General features: G+C 36.8%; 1 pseudogene; it reads left to right on the forward strand.

The window, feature by feature from the left end:
* Nucleotides 1–14,511: 14,511 nt before the first annotated feature.
* On the forward strand, nt 14,512–15,706 carry LOC119523820 (annotated as a pseudogene).
* The last annotated feature ends 5,385 nt before the right edge of the window (nt 15,707–21,091 follow it).

The raw sequence follows: 21,091 nt of genomic DNA on the forward strand, positions 1-21,091 counted from the left end.
TTTTCTCTTTTTTATCTTTTTCTCACTTATTTAAAAATAACTATTCTAAATAGCCCATTATAGAAAGCCTTAAAGACTGGCAATTGGCCTTTAGGCCCAGGCAGGTGCAGAGGTAAGATACTTTTGAGAGAAAATAAGTATAGTAGGGAGACAATTCCATAAAGGGCATAAATCCCCCAAGGAAATGAGGGTGTGGTCCAGCTCCTGTGGCAGCCCTCCTTTGGGGAACTCAGATGACAGGGGCTGGAATTCAGAAACCCACTTCAGTCAGCCATGCCCCCAACAGGGTCAGGGTCACTGAGAGAGCTAAAGGCTCTATATATCCTTACACAGGATGGGGAGCTATGGGCTGGCAAGTACCACCTGATGGCTGTAAAGGAAATGGATGGGATCTAAAGGTCTCACAGAAGGGTCTCATCCTCAAGAAAACTCCATAACCTCTTTCTGAGGCCTGGGCCTCTCTGGACTGGGAAAACATGACTGGGGTAGGCAAAACCTGAGAAGACCCCCTCACAAAAAGTCAACATAGAGGCAGGGCAAAAAACAGAAAAACAAGATTTGAAAAACTGACCAACTAAATAGAACCTAAGTTAGAGGTCTAGGATAAGCTGAACTGAACACTAAAGGTTAGAAAAAAAGACAATGAACAAGAAAACCCTAGGTAAAAGTGTAAAAATGAGCACCAAAGGAAACTAATCAAGAAAGTCAGATGCCTAGACAGGTTAAGTTAATTAGCCATACTAGGAAACACAAAAATATGGACCAGTAAAAGGAACAAGAAATAATTTGAGCAAGATACAGGAGTTGGGGCAACTAATGCTATATTAATTCAATGCAATGAGGGAAGAACTAATTATAGATGTTCAATCAAATCTCCTAAATCGATTCAAAAATCAAGTCAATGAACCAAGGGAAAATATGGCAAAAGAGATGAAGGATATAAGGAAGATACTAGATTACCATAAAAAATAATTCACAGACATGAAAAAACAAATGGCAGTACTTATGGGAATGAAGGGCATAATGAAGGAGATGAAAAACACAGTGGAGAGATACAAGAGTAGATTTCAATAGGCAGAAGAAACGATCATTGAACTGGAAGACAAGACATTTGAAAAATCATACACACACAAAAAAATAGATAGTGAAAAGAATGGAAAAATACAAGAAGTATCTTAGGGATCTGAGTGACAACATGAAGTGAATGAAAGTACATGTTATGGGTGTCCTAGAAGGAAAAGAGAAGGGGAAAGGGGCAGAAAGGATAATAAAAGAAATATTCACTGAAATATTCACAGAAAACTACAGATTCAAGAAGTACAGCACACCCCAAACAGATTAGATCCCAATAGATCTACTCAAATACACTTAATGATCAGCTTGTCCAATGTCAAAGGCAAAGAGAGAATTCTGAAAGCAGCAAGAGAAAAGCAATCCATCCCATACAAGGGAAACTCAATAAGACCATGTACAGATTTCTCCACAGAAACAGTGGAGGCAAGAAGACAGTGATATATTTATGATACTGACAGAGAAAATCTGAACAAATAATTCTACATCTAGCAAAACTGTCCTGCAAAAATGAGGGAGAGATTAAAATATTTTCAGAGAAACAGACACTGAGAAAGCTTGTAAATAAGAGACTAGCACTACAAGAAATACTAAAGGGAGTGCTACAGGCTGATAGGAACAGACAAAAGAGAGAGTTTTGGAGAAGAGTGTAGAAATGAATACTATCAGGAAAGGTAAAAAGAGAGAGAGAAAGAAATAAGACATTACATATAAAATCCAAAAGAAAATGGTAGAAGAAAGTATTGCCCTTACAGTAATAATACTAATATTAACAGATTAAACTCCCGAATGAAAAGACACAGACTGGAAGAATGGATTAAAAAACAGGACCCATCTTTATGCTCTCTACAAGAAACTCACTTTATACACAATGACAAAAATAGGCTGAAAGTGAAAGGTTGGAAAAAGATATTTCATGCAAACAGGAACCAGAAAAAAGTGGGAGTAGCTACATTAATACCAGACAAATTAGCCTTCAAAAGTAAAACAATAAAAAGAGACAAAAATGACCCTATATATTAATAAAAGCATTAATTCATCAAGAAAACATAACAATAATAAATATTTATGCACCAAGCCAGAGTGCCCCAAAATTCATGAGGCAAACACTGAGATACCTGAAAGGAGAAGTAGAGTCCTCTACAAAAATAGTTTGAGGCTTCAATACAACACTCTTATCAATGTATAGAACATCTAAACAGAGGATCAATAAAGAAAAGATGTTGAATTGTACATTAAATGAAGTAGATGTGACAGACATTTATAGAACACTACACCCTGCAACAGCAAGATACACATTTTTCTCAAGTGCTTATGGCACATTCTCTAGGATAGAACACATTTTGGGTCACAAAACAAGACTCAACAAATTTAAAAATATTGGTATTATAAAAAACACATTCTCAGATAATGATGGAATGAATTTGGAAATAAATAACAGGAAGAAGACTGTAAAATTCACAAATATATGCAAGCTAAACAGCACATTCTTAGAAAACAAGTAAGAATAATGGAATGAATTTGGAAATAAATAACAGGCAGAAGACTGTAAAATTCACAAATATATGCAAGCTAAACAGCACATTCTTAGAAAACAAGTAGGTAAAGAAAGAAATTAAAAGAGAAATTAGTAAATACCTCAAGGTAAATGACAATGAAAACACAACATGTCAAAACTTATGGGATGCAGCAAAGGCAGTGCTGAGAGGGAAATTTATTGCCCTAAACACATATATTAATAGAGAAGAGAGAGTAAAAACTGATAAATTAATTGTTCACCTGGAAGAAATAGAGAAAGAATAGCAAACTAACCCCAAAGCAAGCAGAAGGAAAGAAATAATAAAGATTAGAGCAGAAATAAATGTAATTGAGAACAGGAAAAAAATAGAACCAACAAAACCAGGAAATGTTTCTTTGATAAAATCAACAAAATTGATGGACCCCTAGCTAGGCATGAGAGAGAGAGAGAGAGAGAGAGAGAGAGAGAGAGAGAGAGAGAGAGAGAGAGAGAGAAAATGCAATTTGAAATGGGAAAGGATGGGAAAGGAAACATAACTACTGACCCTACAGGAATAAAGTATAAAATGAGAGATACCATGAGCAACAATATGCTAATAAACTAGACAACTTAGATGAAATGGACAACTTTCTAAAATAGCATAAACAACCAACATTGACTAGAGAAGAAATAGACAACCTCAACAAAACAATTGCAAGTAAAGATATTGAGTCAGTCATTGAAAAGCTCCCAAACTGAGCCCTCTGTCTTGGGGCTGGCCTCTATGAAGCTTGTTGCTGGAAGAAGAGGCTAAGCCTGCTTATAATTTTGCCAAAGAATCTTCCCCTGAGTGCCTCATTGTTGCTCAGATGTGTCCCTCTCTCTCCAAGTCATCTTGGTGGGTGATCTTGCTGCCCTCCCCACTACATGGGACTTGACACCCAGGGGTGTAAATCTCTCTGGCAACACAGGATATGACTCCTGGGGATGACTCTGGACCTGGCATCATGGGACTGAGAAAATCTTGACCAAAAGGGGGATGCGAAATGAAAAGAAATAAAGCTTCAGTGGCTGAGAGATTTCAAATGGAGTTGAGAGGTCACTCTGGTAGACATTCTTAGGCACTATATATATAACACTTTTTAGGTTTTAATATATTGGAATAGCTAGAAGTAAATATCTGAAACTACCAAACTCCAACACAGTAGACTTGACTCTTGAAGATGACTGTAAAGCAATGTAGCTTACAAGGGGTGTCAGTACAATTCTGAAAACCTTGTGGGTCATACACCCTTTATCCAGTATATGAATGGATGAGTAGAAATATGGGAACAAAACCTAAATGAAAAATAGGATAGGATGGGGGGGTGATTAAGGTGTTCTTTTTTATTTTTATTTTTCATACTTATTATTATTCTTTCTGGTGTAAGGAAAATGTTCAAAAATAGATTGGGGTGATGAATGCACATCTATATGATGGTACTGTGAACAGTTGATTGTACACCATGGATGATTGTATGGTATGTGAACACATCTGGATGATTGTATGGTATGTGAACACATCTCAATAAAATTGAATTAAAAAGAAAAATAAGCTCCCAAAAAAGAAATGCCCAGGACCAGATGGGTTTGCATGTGAATTCTACCAAGCACTCAAGAAAGAATAGTACCAATCCTGCTCAAACTTTTCAAAAAAATTGAAGTAGAGGCAAAGCTACCCAACTCATTCTATGAAGCCAACATCATCCTAATACCAAAATTAGACAAAGATACTACAAATAAAGAAAATTATAGACCAATCACTTTAATGAATATAGATGCAAAAATTATCAACAAAATACTCACAAATCAAATCCAGCATCACATTCCCCATGACCAGGTGGGGTTTATTCCAGGTATGCAAGGCTGTTTCAACATAAGAAAATCAATTAATGTAATACACCACATAAATAAATCAAAGCAGAAGAACCACATGATCATCTTGATTGATGCAGAAAAAGCATTTGACAAAATTTGACATATTTTCTTGATGAAAACACTTCAAAGATAGGAACAGAAGGGGATTTTCTCATTATGATAAAGGCAATATATGAAAACCCACAGCTAACATCGTACTCAATGGGGAGAGACTAAAAGCTTTCCCTCTAAGATCAGGAACAAGTTAGGGATTCCCTCTGCCACCATTGTTATTCAGCATTGTGCTGGAAGTTCCAGCTAGAGAAATTAAGCAATAAAAAGAAAGAAAAGTCATCCAAATTGGAGCATTAGAAGTCAAACTATCACTCTTTGCAGATGACATGATTCTATACGTAGATAATCCAGAAAAATCTAAAGCAAATCTATTAGAAGTGATCAATGAATACAACATATTGGCAGGCTACAAAATTAAAACATGCAAAAATCTTTAGGGTTCTTATACACAAGTAATGTGCAACAGAGGAAGAATTCAATTAAAAAATTCCATTTTCAATAGCAACCAAAAGAATGAAGTATTCAGGAAGAAACTTATCAAATGCCACAAAGACCTATACAAAAAATGTAAGAAACAGATAAAAGAAATCTAACAGTACCTAAAAAATGGAAGAAGCTACATTTTTTATGGATTGGAAGACTAAATATAATTCAGATGTCAATTCTACCTAAACTGATTTATAGATTCAATGCAATACCAATTAAAATCTCAACAATTTACTTTGCAGAAATAGAAAAACCAATAACAAAATTTATTTGGAATCACAAGGTGTCCCAATTAGCCAAAAATAACTTGAGAAAGGAATGAAGTGGGAGGTCTCACACCACCTGACTTTGAAGCATATTACAAAGCTGCTGTGCTCAAAACAGAATGGTACTGGCATAAGGATCAATATATCAACCAATGGAATCAAATTGAGTATTCAGAAATAGACCCACACATCTATGGACAATTGATCTTTTATAAGGCAGTTAAACCAAAGCAACTGGGACAGAGAAACCTCTTCAATAATTGTTTGGAGAACTGGATATCCACTTTCAAAAGAATGAAAGGGGACTCCTATCTCACACTGTATACAAAAATTAACTCAAAATGGATCAAAGACTTAAACATTAATGTGAAGACTACAAGACTCTTAGATGAAAATGTAGGGGAATAGCTTAAAGATCTTGTGATAGGAGGTGGTTCCCTAGACCTTAAAAAAACACAAGTAACCAAAGAACAAATAGACAAATGGGATGTCCTTAAAATCAAACACTTTTTTACATCAAAGGACTTTGTCAGAAAGGTAAAAAGACAGCCTACACAGTGGAAGAAAGTATTTGGAAACCACATATCAGATAATGGTTTAATATCCCAAATATATAAAATGATCCTACTACTCAACAACAGAAAGGCAAAAAAAAAAAAAACAATTAAAAAATGGGCAAAAGACATGGACAGACACTTTTCTGAAGAGGAAATACAAACGGCTCAAAAACATGAAAAAATGCTCAAATTCACTGGCTGTTAGGAAAATGCAATTCAAAATGACAATGAGATATGATCTCATACCCACCAGAATGGCAATTATGCAAAAAACAACAACAAAATTATGAGTGCTGCAGAGGATATGGAGAAAAAGGCAAACTTATTCACTGTTGGTGGGAATGTAGAATACTGCAACCACTCTGGAAGACAGTGTGGCAGTTCCTCAGGAAGCTAAGTATGGATTTGCCATATGGCCCAGCTATTCCCTTACTAGGCATATACTCAGAGGAACTGAAAGTTAAGACACAAATGGTCATTTGTAAACTGATGTTTACCGTGGCATTATTTATGATAGCCAATAGATAGAAACAGCCAAAATGCCCATCAATGGAAAAGTGGATAAAGAAACTGTGGTACTTACACATGATGGAATATTACATAGCTGTAAGACAGAACAAAGACATAGAATATATAATAATATGGATGAGTCTTGAGGACATAATATTGAGTGAAGTTAGCCAGAAACAAAATGACATGTACTATATGGTCTCACTAATAGAAACTAATATTAATGAGCAAACTTTGAGAGTTAAAAGCTGATAACACAGGCTATAAGGCTATAGAGAGAGGGTAGAGATAGAACATTTGATGCTGATACACTACAGAATGTTTAGCAGGATTGAATGTATAGACCCACAGAAAGATAGTGTAATACTGTGTGATGGTAGCACATTATTGCAAGTACACTGAACAAAGATGTTCATGAGTAAAGCTGTAAGTGGTGGGCTAGGGTCATGTATGACACCCGAGGTAAAAATAGAAGACAAAGACAGGGACTGTTCAACTTAGCAAAAACTGGAGTGGTCAATGATTTTGACTAAATGTACAAATATATAGCTGTTCTTGCATGTGGGAGAACAAATGGATGTCAACCATGAAGAGTGTTGGAAAGGGGATGGTTTTGGGGAAAAATATTATCAAAGCAAACTGGAATCTATGGTCAACAGCAACATTGTAATTTGGTTCTATTCAATGTAACAAAGGTGACTTCCAGAAGACAGTGTTTAGGAGAGACAAGGCATAAGAACATCTCCATGAAAACTACTAGAGAAAAGAAAGTGATCCAGAACACCACTTCCAGCAATGCACCTGAATCCTTCATATGCTGAGATATAATACAAGCCTCAATAAATTTTAAAAAAATTGAAATTATTCAAAGAACATACTCTGACCAAAATGGAATAAAACTAGAAGTCAATAACCATCAAAGACTTAGAAAATTCACAGATACCAGGAGGTTAAAGAGCACACTCCTAAACAATCAGTGGATTAAAGAAGAAATAGCAAGAGAAATTGATAAATATTTAGAGATGAATGAAAATGAGAACACAGCATATCAAAACCTATGGGATGCAGCAAAAGTGGTACAGAGGGGGAAATTTATAGTGCTAAATGCATACATAAAAAAAGAAGGAAGAGCTAAAATCAAAGAACTAATGGAGCAAATGAAGAAACTACAAAGTGAACATCAAACTAATCCTAAACCAAGTAGAAGAAAAGAAATAACAAGGACTAAAGCAGAAATAAATGACATAGAGAACAAAAAGCAATAGAGAGAATAAATAACACCAAAATTTGGATCATTGAGAAGATCAAAAAGATGGACAAGCCCCTAGCTAGACTGACAAAATCAAAAAGAGAGAAGGCCCAAATAAACAAAATAGTGAATGAGAAAGGCATCGTTACTGAGGATCCCAAAGAAATTTTAAAAATTATGAGGATACTATGAATATTTGAATGCCAACAAACTGGATAATGTAGAGGAAATGGACAATTTCCTGGAAACATATGAACAACCTACACTGACCAGAGAGGAACTAGAAGACCTCAACCAACCAATCATAAGCAAAGAGATCCAATCAGTCATCAAAATGCTTCCCAAAAGTAAGTGCCCAGGGCCAGGTGGCTTCACAGGGGAATTCTACCAAACTTTCCAGAAAGAACTGACACCAATCTTACTTAAACTCTTTCAAAACACTGAAGAAAATGGAACACTACCTAACTCATTTTATGAAGCTAAGATCAATCTAATACCAAAACCAGGCAAAGATGCTACAAAAAAGGAAAACCACTGGCCAATCTCCCTAATGGATATAGATGCAAAAATTCGCAAAAAGATACTTTCAAATCGAATCCAAAGACAAATTAAGAAAACCATACAGCATGACCATGTGGGGTTCATTCCAGGCATGCAAGGATGGTTCAACATAAGAAAATCAATCAATGTATTACAACACATTAACAAATAAAAAGAGAAAAATAAAATGTTCATCTCAATAGATGCTGACAAAGCATTTGAAAAAATCCAACATCACTTTTTGATAAAAACAATTCAAAATGTAGCAATTGAAGGAAACTTCCTCAATATGATAAACAGCATACATGAAAAACCCACAGCCAGCATAGTACTCTATGGTGAGAGACTGAAAGCCTTCCCTCTAAGATCAGGAATGTGACAAGGATGCCTGATGTCACCCCTGTTATTCAACATTTTGCTAGCAGTGCTAGCCAGGGCAATCCAACAACACAAAGAAATAAAAGGCATCCAAATTGGAAAAGAAGAAGTAAAACTGTCATTGTTTGCAGATGATATGATCTTATATCTGGAAAGCTCTGAGAAATCGCTGATACAGATACCAGGGCTAATAAACAAATTTAGAAAAGGAGTAGGATATAAGATTAATGCACATAATTCAGTAATGTTTCTATATGCTAGAAATGAATGACGTGAAGAGACACTCAAGAAAAAGAAACTATTTTCAATAGCAACTAAAAATCTCAAGTATCTAGGAATAAACTTAACCAAAGATGCAAAAAGCCTATACAAAGAAAACTACATAACTCTAGTAAAAGAAATAAAAAGGGACCTTAAAAGATGAAAAAATATTCCATGTTCATGGACAGGAAGGCTAAATGTCATTAAGATGTCAATTCTACCCAAACTCATCTACAGATTCAATGCAATCCCAATCAAAATTCCAACAACCTACTTTGCAGACTTGGAAAAGCGAGTAATCAAATTTATTTGGAAAGGGAAGATGCCTCGAATTGCTAAAGACACTCTAAAAAAGAAAAATGAAGTGGGAGGACTTACACTCCCTGACTTTGAAGCTTATTATAAAGCCACAGTTGTCAAAACAGCATGGTACTGGCACAGAGATAGACATATAGATCAATGGAATCGAATTGAGAATTCGGAGATAGACCCCCAGATCTATGGCCGACTGATCTTTGATAAGGCCCCCAAAGTCACTGAACTGGGTCATAATGGTCTTTTCAACAAATGGAGCTGGGATAGTTGGATATCCATATCCAAAAGAATGAAAGAGGACACCTACCTCACACCCTACACAAAAATTAACTCAAAGTGAATTAAAGACCTCAATATAAAAGAGTACTATAAAACTCCAAAAAGAGAATGTAGGGAAACATCTTCAAGACCTTGTATTAGGCGGTCACTTCCTAGACCTTACACCCAAAGCACAAGCAACAAAAGAAAAAATAGATAAATGGAAACTCCACAAACTTTGAAGTTTCTGTAACTCAAAGGGATTTTTCAAAAAGGTGAAGAGGCTGCCAACTCAATGGGAAAAAAGGTTTTGGAAACCATGTATCTGAAAAAAGACTGATATCTTGCATAAATAAAGAAATCCTACAACTCAATGACTGTAGTACAGACAGCCCAATTATAAAATGGGCAAAAGATATGAAAAGACATTTCTCTGAAGAGGAAATACAAATGGCCAAAAAAAACCACATAAAAAAATGTTCAACTTTACTAGCTATTAGAGAGATGCAAATTAAGACCACAATGAGATACCATCTCACACCAATTAGAATTGCTGCTATTAAACAAACAGGATACTACAAATGCTGGGGAGGATGTGGAGAAATTGGAACTCTTATTCATTGTTGGTGGGACTGTATAATGGTTCAGCCACTCTGGAAGACAGTCTGGCATTTCCTTAGAAAACTAGATATAGAGTTACCATTAGATCCAGCAACTGCACTTCTTGGTGTATACCTGGAAGATCTGAAAGCAGTGACATGAACAGATATCTGCACACCAATGTTTGTAGCAGCATTATTCACAATTGCCAAGAGATGGAAAAACCCAAATGCCCTTCAACAGATGAGTGGATAAATAGAATGTATATACACATGATGGAATACTATGTGGCAGTAAGAAGGAAAGATGTCATGAAACATCTGACTAACAGGGATGAACCTTGAAGACATAATGCTGAGTGAAATAAGCCAGGCACAAATAGAGAAATATTATATGCTACCACTACTCTGAACATTGAAAAATGTAAAATAAATTATTTATAATGTAGAATGTAGGGGACCTGGTGATAGCAATTAGTAAAGGGGGAATGATAACCCAATAAGAAAAGATAAGTTATCACAGGTAAATTTAATGTTCTAGGAATGCCCAGGAATGACTATGGTTTGTTAATTTCTGGTAGTTATGGTAGGAACAAGTTCACAGAAATGTTGCTACCTTAGGTTATCTGTCTTCCTTATTCCTTTGCTGGATTATAGTCTATATTTTCTTGGGGTAGAGTAGGAACATGTTGGAAGTAAAGTAGTTATTTTAGGTTATTTGTCTTTTTCTTACCCCCTTGTCTTGGTTTGTTTGAAATGTTTTTTTTTATTCTATGTTTTTTAAATTTTTTGATATAGTTAATAGCTAATTAAAAAAACCAATAAAAAGTTAAAAAAATGTAACAAAGGCAATATACCAAAACTAAATGTGTATGAGAGGGGGATATAAGGGTGGGATATGGGATTCTTGGTAGTGATGTTCTTGTCTGACCCTACTACTATATTATATTGTATGATATTTAATTTTTCTTTTTATTATCTTTTTTATTATTCATTAAAAATCTTTTCTTAGTAATCAATATGCTCAAGCGCTGACTGTGCTGATAAATGCACGACTGTATGATGATACCACGAACAACTGTTTGTACACCATGGATAATTATATGTTACATGAATATAGCTCTATAAAATTATAGGGAAAAATATAAGCAGGGATAAAAATGCTGGAGAAAACATGGAGAGAAGGATGTACATATTTACTGTTGGTTAGGATGCAGAATGGTGTAGCCTTTCTGGAGGACAGTGGGGTGGTTCCATAAGAAGCTATGTATGTGTGTGCCATAAGGTACTGCAACCCCATTAGGAGGCATATATTTGAAGGATCTCATAGCAGGGACATGAATGAATATTGGCACACTGGTGTTTATGGAGATATTATGCATAATTTGCAATGGGTGGAGTTTGCCTAAGGGTACATTGACTGAGGAACAGAATGGTGAACAGTCGTGTGTGCATACAATGGAATATTGAGTAACTTTGAGAAGGAGTGAAGCTATGAGACATGCATCTAGGTGTATGGATCCTGTAGACAGCATTTTGAGTGAACTACACCAGAAACAAAGGCAAATACTATACTGCCTCACCAATACGGACTAACTGCAATGTTTAAGCTCAAAATTGAATCTTAGAGAACAGCGTATCAGTGGAATGCTTATTGGAACCATCTATAGATTGTAAGCTCTTATAGCAGTCAAAATTTTCCTAAATTTTAATGGCTATCTTTAGATTCTGAGATGCTGATCCCTTTGTGTATAACCTGATTGATCCCTGGAACTCTGGGTATCTGTGTGACATCTGAAACTCAGAGCTAGAACTTGGTAGATATGAATGTCAGTATTAGCACATATAGCAACTGTTAAAAAAGCTGAAAGAGTCCAGACTTCAATTAGAGATATGAATGCAGCTGATGTGGTTAGCATTAGGACAAATTAGGCCAAAGCATAAAGGATGACACTGACTGTGTTTAAAACTTCAAATTCCATGTGAGACCAAGGGAAGAGATGTTTATTTTGTGCAGGATCTATATTTCCTAAAAAATCTAACTTGTACAATTTGTTCAAATACCATAATTACATGGAACTTTGAATAGGAAGTGAGACCTGGTAGGTCTGTATAGGTTAGCATGAAATAGTGAAACACCCCAAAGTAATTTGGGCAGAGAATAAAAATATATAGGCAGGGCCCCTGAGGAGCTGGGGGAAAATGCAGAGGTGTTGGGCTTCCTCACCTGGATTTTTGCTGATGTTCTCACAAACATTGAGGACTGGCAGTTTTGTGTGCTGAGCCTGCTATCTCGGGACTTGCCCTTATGAAGCTCACTACTGCAATGAGAGCTAAACCTGTTTATAACTTTTTCTAAGAGTCTCCCCCTCAGTACCTCTTTGTTGCTCAGATGCAGCTCTCTGTCTCTCTAGCTAACCCAACTCGGCAGGTGAGCTCACTGCCCTCCCCCCATACATGGGATCTGACTCCCAGGGGTTTACATCTCCCTGGCAATGCAGGATATAACTCCCGATGGTGAATCTGGGCCTGATATTGTGGGATTGAGAACATCTTCTTGACCAAAAGGGGGATGTGAAATTAAACAAAATAAAGTTTCAGTGGCTGAGGGATTCCAAAATAGTTGAGAGGTAACTCTGGTGGGCATTCTTATGCACTTTATAGATAACCCTTTTTTGGTTTCAATGCATTGGAATAGCTAGAAGTAAATACCTGAAATTATCAAACTTCATCCTAGCAGCCTTGATTCTAGAAGATGATTGTATAGCAATGTAGCTTCAAAGTGTGACAGTGTGATTGTGAAAGCCTTGTGGATCACACTCCCTTTATCCAGTGTATGGATGGATGAGTAGAAAAATGGAGAAAAAACTAAATGAAAATTAGGGTGGGGGGGAATGATCTGGATCTTCTTTTTTCCTTTTATTTTTTATTCCTTTTACCTTTTCTGGTACAAGGAAAATGTTCAAAAATAGATTGGGGTGATGAGTGCATGACTATATGATCATTCTGTGAACAGTTGATTGTACATCACAGATGACTGTATGATATGTGAATATATCTCAATAAAACTGAATTAAGAAAAAAAGTTGGAGAAAAAGAAATGCTGCCAAGATGTGTACACATTGGAATCCCTATACACTGTTGGTGGGAATGTATATTAGGGTTCACTGTTGTGTTGAACATATCTGTTTTTTTTTAAATTATTCTGGTAACATATATACAACCTAAAATTTCCCATTTTAACCATTTTCAAATATGGCAGTTTGGTGTGCCAAACCTGCTATCTCGGGACTTGCCCTTATGAAGCTCACTACTGCAATGAGAGGCTAAACCTGTTTATAATTCAGTGGTGCTAATTATATTCACAAAGTTGTGCTAACATCAGCACCATCAATTACCAAATCTTTTCCATCATGGTGTTTCTTTTTGAGGTGATGAAAATATTCTGGAATTAGTGGTGATTTTTGTGATTTTTCTCTGAATAACTAAAAAACGCTGAATCATACACTGTAAAAGGATGACCTTTATGATATATGAATTGCATCTCAAATAAAGCTCTTAATTAAAAAAAGATGGCTTTCTGAAAACCTTGACAGGAAATATAATGAATTCAGACTAGATGTTCCAAAGAGAAATTGAAACACACACACATACACACACACTTCACATATACATACAGAATCCCTAACATATTGCCACATTATCAAGGGAAAAGTATGGCAATTAAAGATACTTAAACCAAAATAAAGAGCTTTACCTGTCCAGAAACCAGGAATATTTTGTCATGAGCAGATACAGAAAAACCAAATTTGCTCATTTAACTTCTTGTGTTCCAAGGTCCCTTTGGGTTAAAGTGTTTGAGTCTGGTAACATAACTTTCAGTAGTAGTCATTGGATACTTCATCATTTATTTAGAGGAAACTTTTTATATCTTTAGCCTTTTGGATAAAAATGGAAACCTCAATATTGTCTCGACCAGCTGGCTCCATGGAGTTTCAGCAATCAAAGCAATACATGAGAAAGAAAAAAATAATTCTTCAAAATGCAAGGGAATTTCAGAGCTCTGGAGGCTGCACAGTGCTGAGAGAGATACCATGTATGTGTGTTTTGTACACAAAGGCAATGGGGTGAATGCTGAGGCACAAGTCTCAGAAAATTGAGTTTTAAAAATGATAACTTGGGTGAGTGCATATAAATAATGTCAGAAGAACGGAAATATTTATTTCTACCTTTCTAGAGGAATCCGTAATGTTTTCAAAGTGGTTGGTTGTTGAGTGCCACAGAACCAAAGCACAAAATGTCAGGAAGTTTCCTAAATAATTTTCTTTTTTTTTTTTTTAACAAAGATGAACAAGACATAGGACAATTTCTTTTCTTAAAAGCTTTTTGAGACCGGTGTCGTCCGCGGGTTTATGCAGAGTGCATGTACTCTTCTGGCCGCGGCTCTTCCGGGCTCGGTACGAAGCTTGCGCGCCTCAGCCCTGGATCCATGCTGCCACCGCTCCGGCCCATGGGGAAAGTAGGCCAGGCGGGCCGGCATTAAACTGAAAAGATGTCCCTGTATGATGACCTGGGAGTGGAGATCAGTGATTCAAAGACAGAAGGCTGGTCCAAAAACTTCAAACTTCTGCAGTCTCAGCTTCAGTTGAAGAAGGCAGCTCTCACTCAAGCAAAGAGCCAAAGGACAAAACAGAGTACAGTCCTTGCCCCCAGTGATCGACCTAAAGCGGGGTGGCTCTTCAGATGACCGGCAGATTGTGGACACACCACCCCATGTAGTAGCCGGGCTAAAGGATCCTGTTCCCAGTGGATTTTCTGCAGGAGTAGTTTTGATTCCCTTGGCTGATGAATATGATCCGATGTTTCCTAATGATTATGAGAAAGCAGTGAAGCACCAAAGAGAGGAATGACAAAGAAAGCAGGAGCTGGAAAGACAGAAAGAAATAGAATAAAGAGCAAAAAGGCATAAAGACAGACATAAAGGCAGTGGGTTTTCAAGGTGACCAGATCCAGATTGTGATGAAAATGAAGATTATGAGTGAGAAAGGAGGAAAAGAAGTATGGGAGGAGCTGCCATCGCACCATCCACTTCTCTTGTAGAGAAAGACAAAGAGTTTCCCCATGATTTTCCCTATGAAGAGGATTCAGGACTTCGATCACAATCTTCCAAAGCTGCTATTCCTCCCCCAATGTATGATGAACAAGATAAACCCAACAGGGCCTAGCAACTCCTTCCTTGCTAACATGGGTGGCACAGTAGCACATAAAATTATGCAGAAGTATGGCTTCCAAGAAGGCCAGGGCCTAGGGAAGCACGAGCAAGGCCTGAGCACTGCGTTGTCAGTAGAGAAGACAAGCAAGCCAGGAGGCAAGATCATTGTCTGGGATGCTACAAAGAAAGATGCATCTAAGAAGTCTGATTCAAATCCATTGACTGAAATGCTTAAGTGTCCTACTAAAGTGGTCTTACTTAGGAATATGGTTGGTGCAGGTGAGGTAGATGAAGACTTGGAAGTTGAAACAAAGGAAGAATGTGAAAAATATGGCAAAGTTGGAAAATGTGTAATATTTGAAATTCCTGGTGCCCCAATGATGAAGCAGTACAAATATTTTTAGAATTTGAGAAGGTTGAATCAGCAATTAAGGCTGTTGATCTTAATGGGAGGTATTCTGGTGGACAGGTGGTGAAAGCATGTTTGTACAATTTGGATAAATTCAGGGTCTTGGATTTGGTGGAGCAAGTTTGAATTTAAGAACCCAGAGCAGGAGTCATCTCTGATAATCCCTAAATGAGCTGCAGACTGAGCAAGGAAGAAAAGGCAGCAGCCTTCTGGCTGTGGGGTGCTGAAACTCTTGGAAAGGACTTCTAAGATATATGTTGATTGATCCCTTTTTTATTTTGTGGTTTTTTAATATAGTATAAAAGTCCTTAAAAAACAAGCAAACTGCAATCTGCGTGCCTCTCTGATTGTTTCTCTTTTTTATTACCACTTTTGAGTTGATTACATTTTTTTTGCTGGGATTTCATATTAATTCTCAAGTGCTTCAGTGATAACTAAATTTCTTGCACTAAAAAAATTCTAGAACATTTTGGGTCATGGGGTTGCGTTAAGTTATCCTTTTCTTTCCTTCCATCCTTCTCTCCTTCATTACCTTTTTTTAAAAATAAAACCTACAAGTTATTAAACTGTAGCTTCACAAATTTCATAATAAAATATCATCTTGGCAGTCTGCCCAAGGTGAAAAAAAGGCTTTATTGAGGTATAATTGATCTACAATAGACTGTAATATTTATATTTAGAGTGTACAATTTGGTAATTTGGCAAATATAAAACAGTGATACTATTACCACAATCAAGATAGTGACATAGCCAACATCCTCAAAAGTTTCCTGGTGCCCCTTTAGAATCCTTCCTTTCCACCCCTCCCAGTCTACCCTACCCTACTTCCACATCCCTTGCCCCCTCCTAGTAATGACTGATCCACATTCTGTCACTATAGGTTACTTCGCATTTTCTAGAGTTTTATATTAATGGTATCTTACAGCATTGTTTTAGTCTGCTAAAGCTGACAAAATGCAATGTACCAGAAATGAATTGGCTTTTAAAATGGGGATTTATTAACTTACAAGTTTACAGCTCTGAAGCATGAGAAGGTCCAAACCAAGTCATCATCAGATGATATCTGGTCTCCTCTCTCACATGGTGATACACATGGCTGTCACCTGCTGGTCCTTTTCTCCCAGGTTTTGTTGCTTCAGCTTCTGGCTTCCTCTCCCTTTTCTGTGTGTCCTCTATCAACTTTTCTGAGGCTTTTTCTCTTTTATCCTCTTATAAAGGTCTTCAGCAAGATGATTAAGACAAACCTTGAATGAGGTGGGTCACATCTCAACTGAAATAACCTAACAAAAAGTCCCACCTTCAATAGGTCTACATTCACAGTAATGGATTAAAAGAACATGACCTTTTCTGGGGGTGTATAAGAACTTCAAACCATCATAAGTATGTACTCTTTTTCTCTGGCTTTTTTTACTTGTCATATTATTTTGAGATTCATATGTGTTTTGGCATGTATCAATAGTTCATTCTTTTTATCACCTATGCCACAATCTGTTTATCTTTTTACCTGTTGACAGACATTTGAATTGTTTTCAGTTTTGGGCTATTACAAATAAAGCTGCTAGTAATATCTGTGTAGAAGTCTGTATGGACATAAGCTTTCATTTCTTATTGATTACATTTTGAAAACTGAAAACTATTAATATGACAATCAGAATTTATTCTGACTCAGAAGTAGTACATTACAGATTTTTTATCATTTGTTTTAACTTCAAGATGAATTTTTTCAGCTAAGCTATATTAAAATCTTGCCACAAAATGGCAAAACTACTGCCTATTTGAGTCAGTTCTGTGTAATATCTGTCAAATCATCAGTCAATGCAATTATGATAGTTGCCATGTCAGCAAATGTAAATTTATGTTTTTTATTTAAAAATGTATTTTATGTTAATAGTAGCTATTTTTGAGTTGCAGGTGATTCTTTCATTTACATATACTAAATGTATATTACTTGTAAAATGAATAAAATTATTTAAAATTAAATTTTTTCTCAAATATTTTATCCTTAGCTTAATCACTTTAAAATTTAAATTATTATGCAGTATTATTTTGAATCTATTTTTTCATTTATGATATAGCTAAACATGTAAATTAAAATGAAAAATAGGTAATTATCTATAAAATTCAAGTTGAAGTTTTTCCCTTTAAATTAGTTGCTTTTTTTAAAAAAATGAAATAACAGTTATGGGCCAGAATTCTCCAGGTAAGATTTTCAGTGTTTCACTTGGCTGTACATGTGAGGGCATTCACAATTATCATAAGAAAATAGATTTGAGAAGCACTTTGTCATATAAAAAGAATGGACCTGGCAGCTGATGAGGCTATCACATTATAATGGACCACAATTGGAATATAATTGACCTTTCAAAGGAAGGGAAAGGGTTTTGGAAAACAGTGACTGATCTTCCTGTCACAAACCTATTGAGGTTTATTTCATATAACTTTTCTTCTTTTTATGATAAAAATAATTTACAAGATATTGCTCCAATACAGCCTAAATTAGTATATTGTAAGAAATATTTTGTGCCTTTTCTTGAGGTATTAGGTTATTTGAGACCAAAGATATCTTCAAAATGTTTGCCGAAGAAGGAAAGAAGGATGGATAAGAAATGTGTTGCTCACATCCTGCATATATTAATGTTGGTACATCCTTAAGGGAGCTCTAGATGGGACATTAATAATAATACTTTATACTTATTGTTTTGTGAGAAACGTCACAGGTATTATGCCATATTATGTAATAAAACTCATGAAAATCTCCTGGATTGGCAATAGGATTATCTTGTTTTTACAGAATGCTGAGGCTACAGAAGTTAAATAGCTTGCCCTGGATCACACAACTAGGAAGAGACAATGTGGGAATGGAACTTGGATTTGATGAAAACTGCTAGACATTCTTAGAGTAGGGGGAAATTGTTTAACATTCATTATAGGTTAGAAAATCTGCTAGGTGTGTTATAAAATTATTGGTCTCATATTAATTATCACAATAACCCCAGGAGGTAAAACCATTATGACCTTCACTTTATCGATAAAACCAAAGCACAAATAGGTTTAATAATGTGCCCAATGTCACACACATTGGCAGCAAGCAGAAGCCCAGGAAAATAATTGAGTTTTCTAATCTTCTGCCTAGTGCTGTTTTTTCTGTGCTCCACCTAATGATATGTTAGAATTATCTTGAGAAGGCATGGCCAGCAATTCTATTTCCTGTGCATTTTGGGCCCAAGCTGAGCCTTGGTTCTATGCTTTCTTCTGGACTAATACTGAGAATTTTGTATTAGAGAGAATGTTAGGGACATGAAGAAAAAAAAGTTCTGATGTTATGCAGAGCATTTCAATAAGTAGTTTAAAATTCTTACTGAACCCAAACTGATACCATTCTTTCAACTGGTTTTAAAACATTATAAACAGAGGACACAATAAATGGATTTGTAAAAAAAAAATCATCTTGAATATTCAAAAGCCAAACACATGCTTCTTTTTGTCCACAATATCAGAGCAAACTTATATGATAGATTATTAAATAAAAGAGCATGAGTTTTAATCAAAATTTAATATTTTCTTTTCATATACTAGACAATAAAGCAACATCATCCTTCATGCAAAATATACCAGTGCTTAGGGAAATAGATATAAACATGGAGCTGAAAAAATATCTAGTAGGAACAAGATTGTAGTGTAATAAAAAATTATGTATGTTCATAGAATGCCAATGTCAAATTTTTAGACTTTTTTTTAGTATCTGATGATAGTTTCTAATGGGTAGCATTCTTGTTTAAAGAAAACTTCCAGGGAGAACCTAAGATGGCAGCTAGGTGAGACAGGGCAAAAAAACACTTCCATGAAAAATACTAGATAAAAGCCAGAAAGTGACCCAGAACACCAGTTCCAGTGATGCACCAGCCAGACAAGGTATGCTAAATCCACAGGGACTGTGCATTTGGTGAAACCGGGAGTCTGCATTCTGAAATGAGTGAGTGAGCTGGGTAAAAGTCCAGTGGCCATGCTGCAGTGTGGGGAAACCATGGGTTGGCATTTGGAGATGGACTAGTTCCTTAAAAAAAAAAAAAAAACCCAGGAGCAGCTGCAGATATGGCAGTGAGAACCATGCAGTGAAGCACTGCAGGAGCGGGCTATAGCCAATGCCTCAGTGTCTGGCATGGAGGACAGCCCTTCTCACAACCATTGCTGATTGGGAGTGGATGCGGTTACGACAATGAGAACCACGCAGAGAAACATGGCAGGAGCAGACTGTGCCAATGTCTTGGTGTCTGTCATGGAGGATAACCTGCTGATGATTGTCTTGGGGCCAGGGAGCAGAGGGGAGCCAAAAGGAGAAAGGAACAATGCCCCTTGCTGCCATCTCCCCAGTGGGCAGAGGATGCTGCTGCCCGGGGCATGACCCACAGCCCAGAGCTACGCCAAGAAACTCAGTGTGATGGGGAGTGTTTCCCGCAGCACCGCGCACATGCCACAATATCAGCTGTGAACAGTAGCCTTTAGTGCACCCACAGCTAATTGTCCCAGAGCTGGGAAGGTGGAGCTGTGCAAAAAGGGGGAAATTAACATGCCCCATTCAACCATCTTTACAGCAGGTTGGGAATGCCCCTGCATGGCCCAGCAGCCCAGGGCTTCCCTGGAGGGCCAGCATGCACTTGTGATGTGGCACAACCTTCCCTCAGCAGAGGCCCTGGAAGAGCAAAGCTGAGAAGGGGGACCTGCTTGGAAATCCCAGGGACCCTATGCCAATACCAAGGACTTGTGGGTCAGTGGCGGAGACAATCTGTGGCAAGACTGAAATGAAGACTTCAGACTCTTGCAACAGCCTTAAATCTCCAGAACACCTGAGAGGTTTGATTATTAAAGCTCCCCTGCCTCCCTAACCACCCAGACACATGCCCCAAATTCAGGGTAGACAGCACCAACAACACACCCAAACTTAGTGCACCAATTGAACCCCACAAGAATCAGATCCCCACACACCACAAAGACAAAGTTGGGGAGAACTGACTTGAGGGGAATAGTTGACCCATGGACACCATCTGCCACCAAGCTGTAGATCTGATAAATTAGAGATTGGTATTTTTCATATCTGGAAAGAAATCTATCAAGTAAAGCAAATGCCAAGAGGCCAAAAACAACCGAAAATCTTAAAGCATATGATAAAACCAGATGATATGGAGAACCCAAACCCAAACACCCAAATCAAAAGATCAGAAGAGACACAGTAATTGGTGCAATTAATCAAAGAACTAAGGACAAACAATGAGAGCAATGCACAGGATATAAAGGACATGAAGAAGAGCATGGCACAGGATATAAAGGACATAAAGAAGACCCCAGAAGAGCATAAAGAAGAAATTGCAAGAGTAAATAAAAAAATAGAAGCTCTTATGGAAATAAAAGAAACTGTTGGCCAAATTGAAAAGACTCTGGATACGCATAATACAAGATTAGAGGAAGTTGAACAATGACTCAGCCTCCTCGATGACCACAGAATGGAAAATGAAA

Source organism: Choloepus didactylus, chromosome X (assembly GCF_015220235.1).
Source record: "Choloepus didactylus isolate mChoDid1 chromosome X, mChoDid1.pri, whole genome shotgun sequence".
Classification (NCBI taxonomy): Eukaryota; Metazoa; Chordata; class Mammalia; order Pilosa; family Megalonychidae; genus Choloepus; species Choloepus didactylus.